General features: G+C 39.1%; 1 long non-coding RNA gene across 1 annotated transcript; it reads left to right on the top strand.

Annotated features, from left to right (window-relative positions):
- Nucleotides 1-1,800: 1,800 nt before the first annotated feature.
- Nucleotides 1,801-14,053, top strand: LOC138880336 (uncharacterized). Its single transcript, XR_011402932.1, has 2 exons — nt 1,801-2,119; nt 13,812-14,053. It is a non-coding gene; the product is annotated as an uncharacterized lncRNA (long non-coding RNA).
- The last annotated feature ends 9,994 nt before the right edge of the window (nt 14,054-24,047 follow it).

Genomic DNA, 24,047 nt, shown 5'->3' with positions numbered 1-24,047 from the left:
AACATCTGTAGGAACACGAAATATTATTGAGATTACACTGAAATACAAAACTACTTATTACTTTATTATTCTCAGAAGTTTTCTATTATTTTCATCTCCAGATTATCAGTAACCCGAATTTCTCTTTATTTCTAGCTTTGACAAAGACTCAGATTTTTGGTTAAACACTTACTAAAGTTACAAATCAGTAATCAAGTATTTTTAAAGCAACACATAATAACATAGATGAAACCTAAAAGTTATAAATTCGAAAACTCTTCCATGGCAAAGGAATTCTCAAGATATCTATTTCTATCTTAGCATTAAACTTTAGAATTTGAGACTTTAGGTCTAAACAAATTAATAACATGCAAAAAACGCATCAATTTTTTCAACAACATATTTAAAAATTACGGATATACCATGGTAATACACATATATTATTCAAGATAATAATCATTCAGTGTGTGCAACCAAGCATAAATCATTTGCGGCTTTATTTATTTATTTATTTGATATTCTGCTCTGAATGTCACACCAAAAACAACAATTCTTTTTCTTTTTCACCTCGACATGAAATTAGAATTTGACAACATCCAATGCTAAAGAAAAGAAACTCTTTGATTCTACTACATGTAGTCACACAGCTACAAGACATAGTAAAATTGCATACGGTCGAACATAGTAGCCAATGTGCACGCGACAACTAAGAGCACAAGCTAGATAAACATTTTATTCTTAAAGAACGGAATCTTCCCACCACCCGAGCTACCAGAATACTCTTCTTTCACGTAAATCATTCCACATAAACTTTCATAATTCAAAATATAAAATAAAATAAAAAGGAATTTTGACTCTTCAAGAACTGAATTTCCTCAATTTCTGAGCTGCCAAAACAATTTTGTTTAACATAAGTGGAGCCACATAGAATTACAAGAGCAAATGCTCATTAAAAAATATATTTTTAAGAAAATTAAACATAGACAGAGAATCTTTGTCAAGAATAAATCTTTTCCAAAGTTTTGAGATGCCATAAAACAACCTTGTTTCACATAAATGACCCATCTAAAATAATAATAACAAATAACCACTAAAAATTATATAAAAAAAAATACTGGAACAATGAAATGAATAAAGAGGAAAAATAATGGAAAACTCACCGGCTACAAGGGCGAAGCTAACCGAGAGAAGGGCACAAATTTGTTTCCTTTTTGAAGAATAAATCTGCAACTATAAAGAAAATATTGCAGTTATGCGAGGATGACAATTGAAAAACCTTCCACGGAACCTCACTCGACTTCTCAACTTATCATTCCACAATTCTCCTTGAACTACATGCGATCTGATTCCCTTATAACCCGGGATATGTAGGTTGTCCAAAACTAGGACTCGGTTGCACCTTTTTTTTTTCTTATCCTTATTTCTTTCTTTTTTGAATTAAGATATGTTCAAAAATTAGTCACGGCTCACATTATCTTTGCTTGAAAGCTCTTCATGTTTCCAAGCAAAGAGGGGCATGCTGTGAGTACCTAATTTTTGACCATGCTTGAATTATTCCCAATTCCCTCACATCATTTAGCACATACCTTACCATCAACACAATTATTCCCTCACAACTCACATTCAACCCTTACACTTTCCAACTCACATTCCACCTTTATACTTTAACTCCCATGATCCCCTCCACCATATGAGAAAACAACTCACACTCCACAAATAAAAAAGGGGTTGAAAAATCAAGAAAAGTGACATCCATGAACTCCATTTTCGGCCAGCCAAAAAACAGCCATAAAAAGCCCCTCAAATCTATCACCAAAGGGCAAAAGAGAGGTCCTAAAATCAGCTTCTAACATCATTAAAGGAGCTACAACTTCAGCTCCATTTTAAAACCCAAAAAAGAGCTGAAAATCTACCCCAAAACCAGCCCTCTTCTCTGTCCAAAAAACCACCTCTGAAACTACTGGAGCTTGGTCGATTTTCTTGAGTCGGGTTCGAGTTCGGGGCGACAAGCGGGTTTCGCTAGAACTGTAGTCGATTGCCTGAGGTTTCCAGTTCGAGTGTTTGTCGAGTAGCTCGATCTAAGTTATTGTTTTGGAGCTTCTCTTTCATTGTACCCGCTGTATAATTCGAACAACAAAAGGTATGTTTCATTTTTTTTACTGGTTATTTCATATGTGCGTATGGTATTTTCTTGCGTAGATGAATAGATGGCATGAAATTTTAGTTGTTTGATTGACGTTGTTCATCTAATTTGATTATTGTTTTTGTTGTTAATTGTTAATTGTTAATTGGGTCTAAGGTTGAAGTTAATCTTATTTTAGTTGTATGAAATCTCAAATGGGATCTTATATTGAATAAAAATTAGCAATGTCAACAACAGTGAATATTGAGCTATATAGATTTGTGGTTAAACTTTTATCTTGGTTATAAGACTCACTGACAGAATTGATCTAACAATTTTGCATTTAAATGGTCTGTGTGTGTTTGTATAGATTTTGATTTTTTTGGGTTAAGAGTTAGTCTTTGTTGGTAAACTCAAATGAAAAGAACTGCAGCTTTAGATAAAACCAACATACACAGGTTTTCCCCTTTTCTAGAATTGATTTTTCTGTAGACAAAATACTAGTACATGTATATTTTTTTATTGTTCGTATGCCATTTTTGTTAAATCAAGCAAATGATACATTTAATCTCTTTCTTAAACTTTTAATGCTAAAAGGACTATTTGAACACTAGTTAGCAATTCTCATCCTAGCAGAAGCATATCGAGCGTTAAAATGTTCTCTTTGATTTTCTTTATTAACCATCAGTTGCAAATTTTAGTATTTTATGAACTATAGGCTTCTACAGAAGGATTAGACTTAAGCGTGAGTGACAATTTGGATTTGAAACATTTTATTACTGTACATTGTTGCTTATTACTAGGGGCATGCTTAGGCCGCCAACACCCAGATAAGCAATCTTTAGAATTTTCGATGTTCGCGTGACGTAATTATGGTTTCTAAATATAAGTCAAAGTATGCGTTTGCGCAACTTTGAGCGACACAATGTTAATAATAATAAAATGTTATTAATTCAATTGTGTACACAGTTGCGTGACACGATTACGATTTTTAAAAAATGAACACTCGTAGTTTGCTTTAGGCTCAATTTAGACTAGTATTGTGATTACGTATACGTTCGCGTAACATAATTGCTAATTTGATTCTAAAAAGTGACTTGAGGGATGTGTTCACGCAACTTCAACCAAATATTTCTTAATAAATCAACAAAAACGTTATTAATCGTGGACATGTTCGAGTGACACGATTTTGACGCGCCAAAAGAATAGAGTATATGTACGCATAACTCAATTCTTTAATTACGAATAATTCAAGTGATTTTAAAGCTGTAAAAAGATAATTGCACATAGGCTTTAAAAATGAGTAGTTAAATAATTAAACCAAGTATAAATTTCTAAGCGACCATGCTAGAACCACGGAACTCGGGAATGCCTAACACCTTCTCCCAGGTTAACAGAATTCCTTATCTAAAATTTCTGGTTCGCAGACTTTAGAAATAAAAACTTCCTCGATTTGGGATTTAAAATAAACCGGTGACTTGGGACATCATAAATTATTCCAAGTGGCGACTCTGAAAATGAATAAAATAATCCCATTTTGAATAATGTCACTTAAATTGGAAAAACTCCCTTATATACCCCTCGGGGTGGGTAAAAAGGAGGTGTGACACTTGGCATTCGAATTGATGCCACAAAGAGCGTGACGTATCGCCGGGTAGCTTGGGCATTTGACAAATTTTTGTAATCTCCGTGAGATAGAGTTATCGACTCCCAAAAAGTCACTTAAAGACTTCCTATACATGGGAACCTCCTTTCCACAGACCCATGACGTGAACAAGTCTCGCATTCTAATTGGCATACAGTTCTCACACCATGCTCAAATTTGCATGGCCGGGACACTCTAGGAATTTATCCATCTTTATTTCTCGCAACCAGGCAAGCATGTCCGCAAAGTTTTTTCCAATGTTTTCACATTAATACCCATCTCGGAGACGTACTACCCATATGGCACGAAGTCCCTATGCCATTGTATGGTATCATCACGAACGATATCCAAATGAGGCCTTGGTCCCAATGGTGCTTTCTTCAATCCGTCGACAATTTGTTTCCTTTTCGCTTAGCTAGATGATCCTTCCCTTTGCTTGCGCTTTTTGGGAGTGGGAGCAGTGGCTGAGGACTTCCCCTCTCCTTTGCCTTTGTTCGCACTATCACGAGCCATAGCAGCCTACAACACAAATAAACATGAATGTGAAAATGAATCAAGAAATCCACCTAAGGTTATCGTGAGAGTCAAAGATAACCCCATACTTAAAATCGAAGGCTCAATGTATTATACTCATAATCATGGTTTAAAACGCACAGGTGTTACACTATAAAACAATGGGTACTCAAGACTTCCCCATGCCGCTCAATTATAATTCACTAACTATGCTACACAAATCAAGTGGTTGATCATGAGAAGTGATTTAGCCTTAATGCAAGCAAATGACACATGGTCTGTAATCTCTACAACTAATACATTACACTAGCTAATTCTAACAAAGTGCTACAACATACGTAATACAAGATACATGGTGTGGGTGACATGTGCACATTAAATCCAAGATCCGAATTATGTAAAACCACCCCCAAAACACCCCACACTTAGCCTGATATCACATACAACTATACTCGGTTACTCAGACTTCACCGATGCACAAAATACTCATTCAAATATTTTATCAAACATATGGTGGGCATTAAATGTGTGCAACTAATTCAACAATTGTGTTACATGGTGTCCCTACCAAATTTTAACAAAGTAGAAGGAATTTTAGTTTACTACTCCATATACAATACAACAACCAAATTGTTTCAACCAATTTCAGTGCACAATAGACCACCCACTATAGAAAAGAGTTCGAAAGAACCACTAATGGGGAATTGGGGTTTGGGACGTTTGGGAGGGGGAATGGGGAACTTATTTACAAAATAAAAATAATGGAGAAGAGGAAACATTGGGGCGGTGTCCATCTTCTAGAAAGATTTTATGCATGCAAAATGATGGACTGATTCCTTTGATGTCAACAATTGTCGACCCAATAGCCTTTTTATGCTCACGAAGCATTGTGAGCAATTTTTCTTTTTGCACATCGGTCAAGCTAGATGAGATAATCACCGGGAATGTCTCAGAGTTTCCCAAATAAGCATAGCACAACGCTGGAAGGGGATTAAGATCTAGCTTTAGAGCTTCTTCAATAGATGACTTATGAGGGGTCAAAGTAACAGACCTGTCCAACTCCTCAAATCTCCAAAACCCATAGACATAATTGCAAGACATATTAAGTACTTGCTCAATTTCTTCCGTCATCTCATCTTCACTGTCTTCTTCATCCCCAACCAAGGCTCGTTCAAGAGGATCTATAAGGCTCATATAAGGTACCAATGACTTCATATCACCTTCCACCACAGAAATCATGGATATCTCTTCATAGGGGGCTGACAATCTGAGTGATTTATATACATTGAATACCTCCACTCGATTACCCACTCTTATTGTCATCTTTCCTTTACATACATCAATAATAGCTCGGAACGTGGCTAAGAATGGACGCCTTAAAAAAATGGGACTTCCTGATTAGGCTCATATTCCAAGATAATTTAATCAGCAGGGAATATGAAAGAATCCACTTGAACTAACACATCTTCAATCACTCCTTTAGGATGTGCAATGGAGAGATCAACCAACTATAAAATCACCGTGGGTGGGAGGCTCACCCAATCTCAACTGTCTGAACACAGATAGCGGCATCAAGCTGATGCACCATTTTGTTTCTCAATAGCTTCATCGGAAGCTTCATCCACAGACTTTTGAGCTTTTATAGATTGTTTCACTGAGGAACCAGGTTCCTTTAGAGCATTTTTGTCAACCCCACCTACTGGAACGCTCTTGCCAGTAACAAATTCCCATTGATTCATCAACCTCTTTTTCCTTGTCTTGACACTCCTCCTACTTTTCTGCAATGTAGACTCGAAGCCCTATTTTTGTTGGGACCTAATAATGGGTGACTTGGAGGAGGATTCTAAGAGCTTAGGATGATAAGGAGATGCCTGAGTGGGTTTTCTTGGAAGAGAATTAGGTTTTTTAGTAGGTTTGTCTGGGAACGTCTCATGAGCCAAAGACTCGGGGAGTACTATGGTTCTTACATTGCCTAGGAATGGAGTTTCTTCTCCCTGATACTCAGACAAGAGATATGCTTTTTCATTCATCAGACTCTCAGCAGTGATAACCATGATGTTGTGTGCTGCTTCCTTTTCTAGTGACTCTATGAGAGTCACTGAGTCCAAAATGGAGGAGTTCAGATATTGATCAGGATCTTCCTCAGAGACCTCTGACACTTGAGAGGTAAAACCTCATGAGTGTTCTTTGATGAGATCAGAGGAATGACAAGACATAGGGTTTTCAATACATGGAATGGAAACATGGTTTGTCAGAAAAACGAAAAACTATAGGAAAAAAAAAGGAACCAGGTGTGGATACAGTAGTATTGGAATGAGTGGAATAATGAATTTCTGGGGATGATTTTAAGGATGATAGGGAAGTGGGAGTGGTGTTAATGGTGGGAGAAGGAAGCGATCGTTCGATTGCCATTATAGGAGTATTTGGTAGGTAAGTAAAGTGAGAGAGAGAGAGAGAGAGAGAGAGATGAAGAGGATCACAGATATACAAAAGAGATGAAGGTCCATGACTTGCTGTGAGGGAGAAAGAAAGTTTTATTGGAAGAAGGGCTAATGATGAGAAGAGAGAGAAACGGGTCCTGAACAGTTCTGAAAACGACGGTAGATTTGTGGGAAAATATTATCGTGTAGAGGGGATGAAGGGATTTGAAAGACAAGACATGACATGCAGACTTTGAAAAGTCGGATGATGTGGCAGTTGAGTTAATTTTGTTAACATTTTTGAGAAGGCATGCAGAACAAGCACATTACTACTAACCTGATGCCTGAACATTTTTTTGAAAAAGATTTTAGCAGCTTTTCTTTCGCAGTTCATAACTGTACCTTTAGCTTCTATGGTTGTCATGCGCGTTTACCTGCAATGGTATCGATGTGAGTTAGGCTTGGCCAGAAAACACTTTAGCTAATTTTACCTGAAGGTGTTTTACATAGCCAACAAATGGAGAATCAGGTTCGCCATTAGATTTTAATAACCCCAGCTTCACATTGTTTCTTCCAAAATGTTCCCTACTCAAGGCTTTGGTGAAGATATCTGAAATTTGGTCTTTTGTGTTGCAGGACTTTCCACAAATCAACCCTTTCTCCATATTGACCTTCAATAGATAATGCTTCACCCCAATATACTTGGTCCTCTTGTCTTGAACTGGATAGAGAAGGTGTACCATCAGAAAATACCCCAAAATCTTTCATTTGCTACTTAATTCATAGGATTTAAGCACAGTAGGATGCTGCCGCTACATATTCTGCTTTAGTTGTTGACGAAGCCATTGAGTTTTGCTTCCTTATGCCCCAAGATATGAGACATGATCATGGCAAGTGACCCATTGCAGAAATGCTTTTCCTGTCCACAAGATAACCTGCATGGTTAACATCAGGATACCCAATAAGGTTAAAACTGTCACCTGAGGGGTAATACAGGACCAGGTCTTGTGTTCACTTAAGGTATCTCAAACTTCTTTTGGCAGCCTTCAAGTAGGATTCCTTGGGACTTGATTTTGGATTCTATTCTGGAGTGGAAATACAGAAGGGACTAGGGAATTTTTGAATTTTTGATTCTTGTCTAAATCCAGAATGAAGGGGAGTGATTATATTATCAGGCAGATGAGAGCTTTTGTGTTTCCAATTTGGGACGTAGGTTTGATTGGTAGAGGAACTTGGTAGGTTAATTGGATTTCCCTGCACTCCTTGTTCTATTACTTGGAGTGCCTTACACTGCATCTCTACTCTTTCTTCATCTTTAGTGGTAGTAATTGAAGTACCACGTTCCTTGTGAGAAGTGGAAGAGGATGTTGCATTGTCTTTCACCTATCTCCTTCATCTTACTCATCATATCAGCCTTCCCATTTGAAACCTCATTTATTTCCCAGGGACCAGAGATGGTTCATTATATTGATTATCATTGTTTCCTCCTTTGTTAGAGGAATGTGTCTTGTTGAATAGCACATGAACACTTCCTTCCACTAGTGTGCCCTTTTGTCGTAGACTTTGTGGACTTTTCTTTGTGGGGAGTATCCCAGAAGGATTACTTCATCGCCTTTTGCATTAAAATCCCCAAGCTGGTCCTTCTCATTGTTGATAACATGGCATTTTTATTCAAAAGACTCTCAGATGAGTTGTCTTTGGTTTTTTTCCATTTGGCAGCTCATAGTGGGGTTTGTTCAGGAGGGACCTGATCATACACCTATTCACCAAGTAGCAAGCAGTGTTTATTACTTTTGCCCAGAAATTTTTGGCGATTCCATTGTCGATGAGCATTGTCCATGCCATGCCTTCCATAGTTCTATTCTTTCTTTTAGCAACACCATTTTGCTGTGGAGTCCTTGGTGCTGAGAAGTTGTGTGTGATTCCATTTTTGTTACAAGCTCATCAAATTTGGCGTTGTCAAATTCTGTCCCATGGTCATATCTGATGCATACTACTTTCAATTTTATCTTCATTTGTATCTTCTTGACAAATGCCATAAATACCTCGAAAGTCTCATCCTCTGTTCTAAGAACTAGTGTCCAGGTGAATCTTGAATTTGGCAAATTAATTTATTCAGAAGTGAGAAGCTTGCATTCCCCAATCTTCCATGCAAAAGCTTTGCGTCATCATCAACCGACTTCAAGCATCTCATATCACCAGCTTGTAGAGATTCAAAGTCAGCAACGTAGATGTTCTTGTTTCTTTTTGCCACTAAGACCACTTTGCATTACCTTTATCATATATTTGAGAAACACTTAGGAGATTGTACTTCAAGTCATCCACATAGTACACGTTCTCAATTGAGTGTCAAGTAGACTTTCCAACCTTTCCAACACTGAGAATGTACCCCTCATTTTTTTAAAGGATACATTCCCTTCCTGTAGGGCTTTCAGTGAGAAGAAATCCATGGTGCTTCCAGTCACGTGATTTGAGCATCCACTGTCCATGGTCCATTGCAGTCTGCTTCCTCTCACTGTTCCCTGCACATGCAAATTATGGGTTAGATTTAGGAACCCAAACTAGTTTGGGTCCCTTGTTATGATAAAAGGGATGTATAAGGTCTTTTCTAGTCCATGCAGGCAATATTCGTTTCTTGAGAGCGGTACTTGGTCCCTTGTTAGTAGTCACTTTGTCAGTAAACACTTTGTTTTTCTGAACAGATTGAACCCCGGCTTGGCAATTTTCTTTAAAGTGCCCATTGTTCCCACAGTGGGTACACAACTAATTATCAGGAACAGTGACGTACTTGCTGTGAGGGTTGTAAGGCGTTTTCTCCCTTTGGAACCCGATTCCCTGCCTATTTCCACTATTGTTGAAATACATGGCAATGACAACATCTGAGGACCATGTCCACTTTAGAGATTTCTCAAGATCAAATTTTACTTTCTCCAATTCAGCTTGAAGTTGCCAATTTTTCTCAAGTTCATCACATAGACTAGTTTTCACATAAGTTAATTCCTTTTCAAGCTTGATGTGTGTCTCACTAGCTACTTCCTTCCCTTACCCAGGACTCACAGTCATATGTTCTCTATTGAGTCCCTCAATGGTTTCCTCTAGGTCAGTGATTATTACTAAAAAATCACCCCTCTCTTGCTCAGTAGCTGCAATTTTTTCTTCTAGAGTGTGTTTCTCATTGCTAAGACCTTCTATTGTTTCCTTCAAGTCAACAACCACTACCATCAGGTCATCTCTCTCATTTTCTACTCTAGTTATTTTTCCATTCAGAACTTCCTTTTTTTCAAGATTAGCTATGGTCTCATTTAGGTCCACTACACAGACCACCAGATCATCTCTAGATTGTTTAGCTTCTCCTAGTTCTATGGTCAGGATCTCCTTATTATTATCAAGGTTATAGTAAGCATCAATTGGAACATTTGTTAATGACTTTAACTTCTTAGAAGAGTAGGATTTCAGATTTCTCTGAACATCCCTAAAATTTACCTCATCATCTTCATCTTCTTCTTCTTCATCATCATCAGACTTATCCATTAGCGCGAACAGTGAGTCATACTTTGTTGCTTCAGCTTTCACTGCCATCATGGAGCTATTTTCTACATCTGGTTCCCTTTCTGATTCACTGGAGGAGTATCCCCAAGCAACAAAAGCCTGCTTCACAATATTGTCAGCTGCACTTTTTCGACTGAATCGTTTGTGTGGAACCAGGTTCCTTTTTGCTGCTTTGTTAGGGTTTTGTTTGTATTGCTCCTGTTTCACAAGTGGACAGTCTTTGATGAAATCCTCTGGATTTCCGCACCTGTGACAAAGATCATTGTTCCTTGCCTTACTTGAACTGCACCTCTTTGGTATACCACTATTCCTTCAAACTATCTTTTGAATTTTTTTAGTAAGATAGGCCATATCACTATCTTTTTCACTTGAGTCACTGCTTTCAGCCTTGAGTACCAGGTTCTTTTCCTTCTTTGGCTTTCTCATTTCTCTGTCTTTCTTTCTTTTCATCTCGTATGTCTTCAGATTACCAATCAGGTCATCCATGGTTAGAGTTTGTAGATCTTTAGCTTCAATGATGGCATTTACATTACTTTCCTATGAACCAGGTAGAATACTGAGGATTTTCCTTACAAGCTTATTTCTGGGAATAACATCTCCAAGGGAATGAAGCTCATTTATGATGGATGTGAATCTGGTGTGCATATCTTGTATAGACTCATCATCCTTCATCCTGAAGAGCTCATATTCTGTGGTGATCATGTCAATCTTGGACTGTTTAACCTGAGTAGTTCCTTCATGTGCGGTTTGCAACGCTTCCCATATTTCTTTGGCAGTATCACAAACTGAGACTCTGTTATACTCATCGGGTCCTATACCACATACTAAGATTTTCTTGGCGCGATAGTTCTTTTCTACGGCTATTCTGTCAATATCACTGTACTCCTTTCTTTCTTTCGGCACCATTGGTCCAGTTTCTTCAAGCTTCTTTAGAGGAACATGTGGACTATCACAAATGATATCCCGTAATTCTGAATCTTCGGCCATTATAAAATCATGCATGCGAGTCTTCCATCAGCCGTAGTACTGACTATTGAATCTAGGAGGTCTGTAGGTTGATTGTCCTTCCTCAAAGTTGGATGGAGCAGCCATTGAGATTTTTTCTAGGTGTTAACCTTTTAGAAATAACCTGCTTTGATACCAATATCAAAGCAGTAAGTAAAAGAGACAAGGAATTTTTACGTGGAAAAATTCCACACAAGAGGACAAAAAGCACGACCAACACTTGTAGGCTTTCAACTTCACTAACTTGTAATATCACTATTACAAGCCACTTTGTCATAACTCTATTACAAAAGCTGTGAGCACATGATTTTTGCCCTATATATGAATTATTCCCAAAATTCAAACAAAATGATTTCTTTCATTATTTTACACTTTTGTGAATGTTGTGTTATTTTCTGTTAATTGTTTGTATTTTTATTTGTGCATTTAATTCACATGAAAAATATAAAAAAAATGCACGACATTTGCATTTAGGATCAAATTTCATATTTTAGGATTATTTAGTGATTAAGTTGTTTGTAGAGCAAAATATGAAGAAAATAACAAAAAATCCCACTTTTGCATTTTTTATGGCTAAATGTTGAATTTGTCGCGAAATAGATTCTTTTAATTAGCTTAATTTTGGAAATATATTAAGACTTTATTTTAATTTTTGCATTTTTATAAAATCAGAGGAAAAAGTATAAAAAAATACAAAATGAAATACAAAAAATAAATAAAGGAGATAAAAGAAAAACAATTAAAAAGAGAAGAAAATAAGCTATCCAGAATTGGGCCAAAGTGTCTCAGCCCAAACCTAACCCCCCCCAGTCTGACCCGAAAATGTCCACCCGGTCTGCCTCAGTAGGACACCAAACAACATCGTTTCCTGTAAGTAATCGTGGCCCTTGATTGTTGATCGAACAGACGTGAGGATCCTAGGTTTGCTAATATAAAAATGTCCTAAAGACCCCCCCCCCCCCCCGCCCCCGCAGCTTCGTCTCCAAGCACCCCAAGACCAAACCTGTAACGCCGCCGCCAGAAGTCGTCCACGGCGGCGGCCTATCTCCGATTGACCCCAAAATCACACCCTGAACCCCCTTCCTTTCCTCTGTCCAAATCCACCATTAATTTCCTTCATAACCCACCCCAGGCCTTCGAATCTTTGACCAAAGAAATTCCGGCCATGACGCCACCAGTCCCAAACTCCACCAAATTTATACCCTAGAACCGTCTTAATCTCCTCTACCCAACCCCCTTAACCTCGTCCCTCGAATCCCGCCGGAACTATTAGAATATCGGTTTAAACTTTTTCAGGCCAAAACCCTAGTCGCACCACCTTTCCCCAAAATGATACCATGGGGTCCTCGGGCTTCCCTCATAAGGATTTCATCATCAATAGAGCCTAAATATCACCCGAAATGGGCGAATTGAAAAATGTTGACTGGCCGGAGTTTCTTTATCAGTGAGTTTTTTTTTGTGTTCTTACGAGTTTAATTCATTTTTTGGTGCTAATAATTCAGTATTGTCTAATATAACTTTGATTTGTGTTCTTTTAGTTCAATCATAGGTAATGGTTGTTGTTAGAGCAAATGTTTAGGTTAGTTCATGATTTTAGTAATTGTCTCTCCCCTGGTATCGTAATTTTCTTAATTAAATTGTTGCTCACTGATTTTGCTCTAAATTCAGTATTGTTTGAGTGTGATTAGTAGTTTGTGTTAATGTTTAGCATAAGTGTTAGAATTGATTATTGTTTGTTAACTGATGGAATAATAAGAGTTGGTTAAGGATTATATGGTTACTACTGAAATTCATGTTTTGTTAGTTGACCATGGATTAATCAGAGTGGGAGGTAGTTTAGTGATTCTAAAGATGTTCAGGGGTATACGGATAATTGGAACTGGATAGGAAGATAACAGACTATACCAGAACCTCTTAGATTATTCTAGAATGTGGTTTTAGTGTATGTTTCAGCAAAAATAGAGGTAGTTACTTGTGTAACAAGTTTAAAAATGAGGGACTAAACTGAAATGAAAGAAGGACTAATATGAAAAAGGAAAATCTGAAGTTGCACTTCTTAGTGCCTATAAAAGGATACTCAAATACCTTGGTTAGGGTTTTTTTTCAGCCATAAAATATCCCCAAAAAAGGCATATGCTAATTTTCAGATCCAGAATTTAAAATTCAAATTCTAAAAACCAAAAACAAGAGAAAATCCAATAAAAAAACAAAAACAGTTACTGCTCCATTGGGATTTTCAGTCTAATTTCAAGCTTTCCTAGTTCAAAGTCTGGTGTTTGAGGTTTCAGAGACATATGAATGGATTTCGAATGGTTTTAGGTCCAACTAAGCTAGGTTTTGATTGAGCTTGAGATTTACTGAAGGTGATAAGTGCATCCCGGGTAGTTTTCAAAGTCATTTGGCCTGTTTGGCACTGATTCGAATTGATCTATCATTTTCTGCTGATTTCAAACTATTTTCTGGGTTGTGTTTCAATTCCCTATGCTGTGTATTGTTGTTGTTTGATCATCTCTTGGTATGCTGTTGCATTGCTGTGGCTGACTTCTTCTTTTTCTTCTACTTATATTTCGATCTCCAGGTACACTTCCTCGATTTGCTTCCATGTAACTCCAAGTTGAAGTTGAAATGAAAATTGCTACCAGATCTCTGCACTTTGGATGCTATCTGATATAGTTTAAGTTGTTTAAATTGTTACTTGTTGCTAGTTGATTAAGATGGTATTGATTTGAGCAATAAACTGGGTTGTAATAATGTGGACCGTTAATTGGGATTGCCCTAGGTTAATCTGAGCTATATACTGCAACTGACTGTCAGTCAGCTTAAGGATCTCGTGTTTGTTAATTGGTTAGATTGATGAGTGCGGAATGAAATTAGCTGTAGCTAACTTAGTTTGTATGTTTAGTATAGAGTTCTCGAACTATAGTAGTATGAGCTGAAATTATCCTTCAGTTTAGCTAGTTAATTTTTTTCTTGTTAATTTGATTATTAAAGTCAGAAGGAAGTTGAAATAGAAAATGATTTCGAGTCCTTGAATTCTCATGTGTACTGACAGTAAACTTGCATGAGACCCTGAATCATTTGAGTATTGATTTGATATTCTCAATATATGTTTTCCTTCACCTTAATAGTATCCAATAGCTCATCAAAATATAAGTAGAAATAATCTGAGCTTTAAGCTGAAATCAGAAAGGTTTAGTTGTTTCATCAATCTGAATAGGTGAATCGCGTTTTTCCTTTGTTGTATATGGTGAAATACGAGTAACTTGAAGCTGTCCATGAATACTTGAAATTCATTTTGAATGGGCGATCAGGGCTTAACAGCCTATCTTGGATGGATTGGGCTCTGATGCATTTCAGGCGGCCCAAGTTTGGTTTTAATTAAACGCCCGTGTAAACCTGGGCTCAGGCTTAAGACTGTCTTGCTCTCGTGTGTGCCTGGATTTTGGTCCATTTAAACAGGCTGTGCTTCAGGCCCAAGCTGGCTGACAGTTTAAGTAGCGCGAATCCATTGACCTCAAATATAGTCATTATTAATTAGGATTTCTTTTCTTTATTTTAGAGACAAGAATAATTAGAAAAATCATAGTCGCTTTAGGGTCAGCCTTCAAATAAAATGAGATGAGCCTCACCAAATAAAAATGCAAATTCTAGGGCCCTCAATAAATGGCTATAATAAAATACGTAGAATTCGGGATGGGCTGTTTAGCGAATTTCACGGCCTTCCCCAAAATAATAACGCATTAGTCTCTTTAGGCGCGATCTTAATAAAATTACCTTCTTAAACTCGGGTGTGCATTTCATGTAACCCAAACCAAATCCAAATATCAACAATGTTAGATAAAATATGTCAGGGACCGCGGGTGCATTTATGTGACGTGGTTCAAGACGTGTTTTAAATAACGTTGAAATCTTCCTAAAAAAATAAAATAAATAAAAGCGGTTATAAAGTTAAAGATTGTACCAAAGGCTAAAACATGTATTAGAATTAGATAATAGGCCAATTATAACAGTTGAGCGACCATGCTAGAACCACGGAATCCGGGAATGCCTAACACCTTCTCCCGTGTAAACAGAATTCCTTACCCGGATTTTTATGTTCGCGGACTGTAAAATAGAGTCAATCTTTTCCTCGATTCGAGATTTGAACTGGTGACTTGGGACACCATAAAATTATCTCAAGTGGCGACTCTAAATTCAATAAAAATAATCCTATTTCGATTGTCATTTAAATTGAAAAAAACTCTCTTATACACCCCTGTACGAGGGTGTAGGTAAAAAAGGAGGAGTGACAACTCTGGCGACTCTGCTGGAGAGAGGAACGTAGAATCTCTAGTTCAGGGTTCAGAATTTGAGCTTAGATAAATTGTTATATTTGGCTTTATCTGATTTCGTTACATGTTTGGGCCTAATGTGCTAATTGTTGCTTTTACCACTTTGATATTATCTGAACTGTATATATAAACTGCTACGAAATCCCTCTCTTCTCTCTCCTGAGGAGTGCACGCTGGTCGTGACTTCTTTCTGTTAGTGTCAAATCCCAAATAGAACGAGGCTCGGATAAGTTGCAAAGTCGGATGATCTTTTGGTTACCGGTACGCAGCCCCGTCCTCGGCTCGAGTTGTCTGCTCGGGTAAGCCAGGTCTAGAACAAATAAACTCAGGGTTTTAAACTTAGTATAACAATACCTCATGCCGGATCCTTAGTGGGAGCGTTTGTTTGCATCATATGCATATTTGACTTTGGAGACTCAACACAGGGGTTGGGTCAGCCTAGGACAAGTGCACCCGAAATAAAAAGACCATCCTGATGCATCTTACTTGCTACTTGTGCATTTATTTGCTTCGGATTTGCATGCTGACCGACTTTTTAATAAAAGGAGAGAATTTGGAAAGAATTGGCAGTACGAGGGGTAAAGAGAGTTAATCGCCTGTTTTGGAAAAAAACTAATGTCCAAATGATGTCGAAACTCTACCGAATTTTTGAGAAATTAGTTTGTTTGGAATAATAAAAAAAAGGAGTTTTGTTTTCAAAAAAAAATGTTTGTTTTATTTGTCAATGGAGTGAAAAAAAGAGGAAAAAAAGAAGAAGCTTTGTTTTCAAAAATAGTTTGTTTTATTTGCCCGAACTACGCCAATTTGATTCTCACAGGGTGTGGGATACGTAGGCAACCCCCATCGGGTCCAACTTTCCTTTTAAAAAAAACTTTTACTTTTATTTGAAAATAATTAAGGTGATGTCATTCTTGTCAGAAATAGCCGAATGTCCTAAAAGGGCACCAGAAGGTTGTTTTTGCAAGAACAGCCACATGTAGTCATTTGTCAAGGTTTTCACCGGTTAGCCAACACAGCCTTAAAATCTTCGTCTTCGAGGTGCTGAAAGGCCGTATTTGCAAAACCGGATTTTATTTTTGAAAAAAAAGAGAGGAAAAGAAAAAGTGTGTGAATTTTGTCTTTGAGTCAAATTAGTCTTGATTTTTGCTTAATCACCCTAATAAATGTGCAGAATGAGCACGAGTTCAAGTTTGCCGATAACAGTCATGAACAAGATCCCTTTGGAGTTGCATATGTGGTGGGAAGATCTGGGAAAATCGGAGCAAGATAAGGTCAATATACATTTGGGAGATCTCACCAAGTTGTTAAAAATCAGGCCTACAGAAGATGTCATAAAGGCTTTGGTTACGTTTTGGGACGCAACCCATAACGTGTTTCACTTTTCGGATTTTGAACTCACCCCAACCTTGGAAGAGATAGCAGGTTATATGGGAAGTACTGAAGGGCTAAGGCATAAGTATTTGATCGCTCCAAGAGCCGTTAACTCTCACAAGTTCATAGATTTGCTAAAGATAAGCAAGGGAGTCCCGTATTCCGAGTTGGAGGATGGTTTTGCTACTCTATGTTTTATATACCAGAAATACGAGCATGTATGGGGGTTCAATGATCCAGCAAGCGGGGTTTGTAGCAAAGGAAATCGAACAAAATGGGATGAGCATCAGCGTTTTGCCTTCATGGTAGCTTTTTTAGGCCTCGTGGTATTTCCCCGAAAAGACGGGAATATCGATTTGTGGGTGGCCGGAGTCGTCAAGGTCCTGATCACCAATGCCAAGAGCACTCTCGCCCCTATGATTGTGTCCGAGATATAGCAAGCTCTCACAGCCTGTAAAGCTGGGGCAAATTTCTTCGAGGGGTGCAATTTGTTATTTCAGATGTGGATGACCGAGCATCTATGCCATCGCCCTCAGTATATAAGTTATGGATCCACAGAGAAAAGTTGTATTGAAGAGTTTGACACAAGAATTGCAAGGTTTAAGCTGCCAGAGGGTTTTGAAGATTGGGTATCCTGCCTTCGCTCCATTACTGCAGGGCAAATCGAGTGGACATTGGGTTGGCTTCCTGTTGAAGAAATTGTGTATATGCCTGCCACTGGTCCTTACTTCCTCCTTATAGGTCTGCGAGGTATTCAGCCTTACGCTCCTTATCGGGCGATGAGACAGTTGGGAAGGTGTTAGGTGATGCACCCAGATGAAGATCTTAGTGTGCATGCGGTCGAGGTTAGTTCTGACGGTCAATTTCATGAAGAGACAATTCGCTCTATTTGGAATGAATGCCAGTACTTGACAGTAAACACTCGAGTGCGTGATTTATCTAGAGGTGAAGTCTTACTCGCCTATATTGCTTGGTATAGAAAGAAGAACACTGCAAGGGTTGAACCAGAAAGACCAACCAAAAAGCCTCATGTTCAGAAATTCATTGAAGCGTCACAAGAACAGTGGGTTTGGGTGGCTAAGGAGAATGAGTACAGGGCCACAATAGGAAAACTGGAAAAGCAAATCAGGGAGCTTCAATTCGAGAGTAGCTTACAGGTTGCGACGGATTAAGGGGAAAGGAAAAGGCTAGCCAAAGAAAATAAAGCCCTTCTAGCTCAAATTCAGAAGATGAAAGTAGCAGCAGAAAATCCAGCCCGGAGTGACAGGGATGAAAAGCTCATAGCTAATCTAAGGCAGAAAGTGAGTGACTGTAGTTTTGATTTGAACAAAGCAGAAAGTGAACTAGCCAAAGCTCAAAAACAATTTGCTAAAAACGCAGATGATTGGGTACGCCTGGTTAAGCAGCTGAGAGAAAGGTACGACGATGAGGTCGCAGGGTTGAAGAAAAGGGTCATCGCCACGGAAAACAAAATGATCAAGCAAGCAAAAGACTTCAAGGTTGAAAGGGAACACTGTTATACGGCATTAGCACAATTAGAAATAAACTTGCAACAACTTCAGGAATAAAATCATGTGGCTGAGCAAACTTTGGAGGCCAGGGTCCAGCAGATTGGGCGTTTGTTACAAGAAAAGGGTGTCATAGGAGAGAGAATTAGAAACATCGCCGACTACATCGTTATGAAGTGCCACATCTTTGAAGATATGACTCGTATTACATTCTTTGTAGCAATGATGACCTTTGTTAAACAGATAATGAATGATTTGGACCAACTTCAAAGGGATCTTGCACATAGGCCCGCGGCGAGACCGAATGATGTCCCGCGGGCACCAGGAGCATTGATGTACTCATGATTTTCGTTTGAATCTGTATTTCCTTTTCTGTCAGAGTCTGTAAGTCATGTTGGGTTTGTATTTTCTTTCTGTTTTTGAGTCTGTATTTCTTTGGAGTATGATAGTCTTATTTTCGGAGTTTGTATTTCGTTTTTGCGTCAAAGTCTGTTAATCTTTTGGAATTTGTCAGTTTTGAGTTTTTCAATGGAAGCATTTATTTTTTATAAAAACTAAAAATCCCAAAAAATATTTTATTTCACATCTATCTCCCAGAACTACGCTCGGTCTGATTCATGCGGGGTCATGATACGTAGGCAATATCCATAGGATTCGACCATAAACAAAAGAGAGAGAAAAAAAGAAAAAGAGGACAAACAAAAGAAAAGAAAAGAAAAAGAAAGAAAATAAGAGAAAAGAAACAATAGCAAAACAAGAGGGGAATGAGAGGTTGAAAACAGAACAGAGAAAAGCAAAGGTCAGAATAAAAAAGAAAGGAAGAAAAGAAAGAAAGTTGCAAATGGACAAGCCGAGATGACGCAAGCAGTCGAACGAATGCATGATAGAAACAGTTAACTGCTTAGGTGCATTCATTCCCTAAATGTGAGATTACCAATTTGTTAAAGCCCTAACCACTAACAAGGTTGTTGATGTATTGAGTCCAGACAGGTGATTAGTTGATTGGCATTCTGGCAACTCACTCATACAATACCCGATCAAAAGACAGGCTGAATATGGCCAACCAAGAATTGGAAGCAAGTATTGTTGACCCGTCAAACAAGGTGGAAGAATTGGATGTTAATACGATGAGGAAAGAGATGTATAAGTTGAAACATCAGATGGCAGAAATTTACCAAGCCTGGGCAAAGGGGCATCTACCACCGGCTTATCCCGCAAACCCTGCTTATATCACACCATTGGCTCAACCTCAGGAACCTCCTACTGTGAACTCATCTCCAGCCTTTCCCCTCTACCAACAATGCCACAGCACCAGTTCGCATTCATCATAAGCTCCTCCACCCAAACAAGTCCCATACCCTCCTCCACCAGTCACTCATGTTTTTGTGGCACCTCCAGCTGCTACATTACACCGATCCTCCAGTGAACCTCTGTTCCAGACCCACGACAACCAGTACTATCCCCTTTAACCTACCTTCAAAGTTCCAGAACCCTATTCATACACCCCTCATCTTGATCTCGCGGCAGAAACCAAGAAGCCGCCCAAAAACCCTGAGCAGGAAGAGATGATCAGAAAGGACAAAAGCTTAGAACAATCATTCCGAGACATGAGGGGGTTAAAGGGGCCAAGTAAGTGTGGCTTATAAAGATTTATGTATGTTCCCAGACGTTCAGTTACCAGCCGAGTTCAAAATGCCCAAGTTTGATCTGTACGACGGGAATGGCGACTAAGTAGCACATTTAAGGGGATTTTGTAGCAAGATGAGAGGAGCAAGCGGAAGAGATGAATTGCTGATGGCGTATTTCAGCCAAAGTTTGAGTGGATCGGCATTAGAATGGTACACCAGACAGGATCACAGTAGGTGGTACACATGGGACGATTTGGCCCAAGCCTTCGCCTGTCATTTTTAGTACAATCTCGAAATCATCCCAGACCGTCTGTCATTGACAAAGATCGAGAAGAAGCCCGGTGAGAGTTTCTGAGAATATTGGTTCTGTTGGAGAGAGCAAGCAGCGAGGGTTGACCCTCAGATGAAAGAGAGTGAGATGGTTGATTATTTTTTGCAGGCTTTAAAGCCCACTTATTTTGGTCATTTGGTGTCAGCAGTGGGCAAGTCCTTTAATGAAGTTGTGAAAATGGGTGTTATGGTTGAGGATGGACTCAAGTCCAACAAGATCATGAGTTATTCAGTAATCAAAGTGACCACTCAGGCCATTCAAAATGGTACCGGGGGTGTGCTCGGGAAGAAGAAGAAAGAGGAAGTTGCGACGATCGAGTCGGCAGCTTGGGGTGGATCCAGGAACCTTCCACATTACTACAATCAACCTCGACCCTATCCCAAAACCTACCCCCACACTCCATATAACCCACCACAACACTATTACCCACCGCCAGATCCCCATTTTTCTGTCCATCATGCACAAACCTACACCCAACCTCCCGCTCACGCTCAATGGCGTGTGCCAGCCCCCCAAAATCCATACCAAGCTCCACAAAATAACTATCCACCCCCAAAAGCCTATAGAAACCCTCCTGGAGCAGGTTTTCGACCCAATCAAGCTTTTAAGAATGAGAGGTTACAGAAGCAGAAGACTTTCACTCCATTGGGAGAATCCTATACTAGTCTATTCCATAGGCTGAGACAGCTGGGTATGTTGAATCCAATCGAGGCCAAATTGCTGAATCCCTTTCCCAGAAATCTTGACCGCTCATTGAGTTGTGAGTATTGTTCGGGGGCCCTGGGCCATGACACAGAGAAGTGTTGGAAATTGAAAATGGTTGTGCAAGAGCTTATTGATACTCATCGGATCAAGGTTCAGGCCTCAGAAGCACAAAATATCAACCATAATCCGTTGCCAGTTCACCATGAGACCCATTTGATTAAGTTGATACACAAGGGATAGGAGCCTAAGAAACCTTCGCAGACGGTGATGATGATCCGTTCCAGTGAAACCAGTCCCAAGGAAAAGATAATCAGTGGAAAATCAGCGGTCCAGTCGAAAGGGGTAGACAGTAAGCCAGCTGTGATAGCCAAGAAAGGGTCGTCAAGCACTGTTGCAGTGAAACCAGAGAAAGCTAAAGTGGTGGTAACAGGGGTTGCAAGTAAACCTGTTGTAGTCGTGAAGGGTGCTCGCACAGAGCCTGTTATTATAAAACCAGTAACTCAACTTTCAGTGATCAGCAGTAAGGCGGTCCCGTGGAACTATGAACGAGTGATAGTAACTTACCAGGGGAAAGAGGTTAGAGAAGAAGTGTGTGAAACCCATGGTTTGACTCGATCGGGGAGATGCTTTGCCCCCGAAGGGTTGAGGAAAGCTAAGACTTCAAAGGATAGTCCAGTGTTGTTGAAGAAAGCTGTGTCCGAGGAAGAAGCAGAGGAATTTTTGAAAAAGATGAAAGTGCAAGACTATTCCATTGTGGAATAGTTGAGGAAAACACCGGTTCAGATTTTATTATTATCATTGTTTATCCATTCCGATGAGCACCGCTGGGCTTTGATGAAGATCTTGAACGAGGCCCACGTTGCTGATAAAATCTCGGTAAACCACTTGGAAAAGATAGCTAACAAGATATTTGAGGTAAATAGACTCACTTTTTCTGATGATGAGTTGCCCGTGGAGGGTACCGAGCACAATAGAGCCCTCTATCTGACGGTGAAATGCGAAGATTCCGTGGTTACTCGTGTATTGGTTGATAATGGGTCTAGTGCAAACATTTGTCCTCTCTCCACTCTGAACAAGTTGAAGGTGGATGATGAAAGAATTTACAAGAATAGTATCAGCGTTCGGGGACTCGACGGTGGAGGGAAAGATTCAGTCGGGGACATAGTGCTTGAGCTCACCATAGGGCCAGTTGAATTTACTATGGAATTCCAGGTGCTCTATGTGGCTATTTCTTATAACCTGTTGTTGGGACGACCTTGGATTCATGCTGCCAAGGCAGTCCCGTATACTCTGCATCATGTTGTCAAGTTTGAGTGGGATCGACAGGAAATTATTGTACATGGTGAAGATAATTTGTGTGTGCCCAATGATGCCATTGTTCTGCTCATAGAGGTTGGAGACGACAATGGGCCGTGGGTTTATTAGGTTTTCGACACAGTATCGATAGAGAAAATTCCAGAAGGAAAGTGCGTTCCAACTCCAAATATGGCTGCGACATCAGTCATGGTAGCCGTTGACATGATAAAAAATGGTTTTGTACTGGCCAAGGGTTTGGGTGCATCTCTGCAAGGTATTGTGCAGCCGGTTTCTCTTCCAAGGAATCTGGATACTTTTGGTCTAGGGTTCAAGCCCACAGTTGCAGATGTGAGACAAGCCCGCAAAATGAAGAAGAAGGCATGGGCCTTGCCAAAGCCAATCCCGCGTCTGTCCCGATCATTCGTCAGGCCGAGTATCAAAAAGCAGTTATTGTCAAAAGTTTCTAGGTCATTGATTGATGCTGATGGTGACTTGGAGAAGGGACTCACAAGGTTGTTTGCCAAGGTTAACATGGTTGAGGCTAGGGAAGGGTCGAGCAAGGCAGATGTGCAATTCGTGGGACCACGTGCAAAAGTCAACAACTGGAAAGCTACTCATCTTCCTATCCGGAGGGAGTCTTGGTAGTGGGTTTTGATTTTCTTTTAGTTGTCTGGATTATTTCGGGGTCTGTAATTCAGATATTATATTCCGTCCAGTTGGATGTGTTAAAACCCTTTTATCTTTAAATTCAATGAAATACAATTGTCCCTTTTTCTTCATTTCTTCTAATTTTATTTTTGTTTTCTTCTTTTGGACAGTTCTTTTTATGCTAATATCAATGACATGACATGCATGAGGAATTTTCGGCCCAGTTTTAAAAGTCAATCTAACTCTGAAATAATAATACAAGAAATCGAGTGTGATGACGAGTTGGAATTTGATGATGATGAGGCCTATGAAGAAATTAGTAAAGAGATAAGTCATTTTGAGGAAAAACCCAAACCTAATTTGAACGATACAGAAGTAGTTAATCTAGGGGACCAAGATAATGTACGCGAAACTAAAATAAGTGTCCATCTGGAACCTCAACTCAGGGAGGAGATAATTGTTACAACCCATATCCACATGTGTTAGTTCATGCCATATATTAGTTAACATAAATCCAAGAAGGAATTATCTTTGAGATGATAAGAAGTCAATCCTATTGGTCTTAAGTGATACAAGAGTGTATAAGGGTGATTAACCAGTATTAGAAGTTAAACGAATCAAGGATGTTGTAACTCGTATTTTCAGGTAATCTAGCGGTGCTTAATACACTCAAGAGGTCATTTATTAAGGTATTTTAATCATATAATATCCGTATCATAAGTCTTGAAGTCAAACGAGTTATGAAACAAAAGTCGACAAAAGTTGTCGCAACTTAGGTTCATAATTTTACTTAAACATTAGGTCAAATGTTTCTAATCTTTTCTCATAACTTATAAGGAATTACGGGGTGATCTACCAACTAAATTAAATATCTATGAGTCTAGTTTCCAACACATTAAACCGTTCATCGATACGATCTTGGAGTAGAGAGATATTCACGTTTTCGCGAGACTGCGCCAAGCACCTCTCTATGGGGCCCACTAAGGCGGTTTAAGA

Source organism: Nicotiana sylvestris, chromosome 10, assembly GCF_000393655.2.
Source record: "Nicotiana sylvestris chromosome 10, ASM39365v2, whole genome shotgun sequence".
Taxonomy (NCBI): domain Eukaryota; kingdom Viridiplantae; phylum Streptophyta; class Magnoliopsida; order Solanales; family Solanaceae; genus Nicotiana; species Nicotiana sylvestris.
This window is presented reverse-complemented; position numbering and strand designations above follow the sequence as displayed.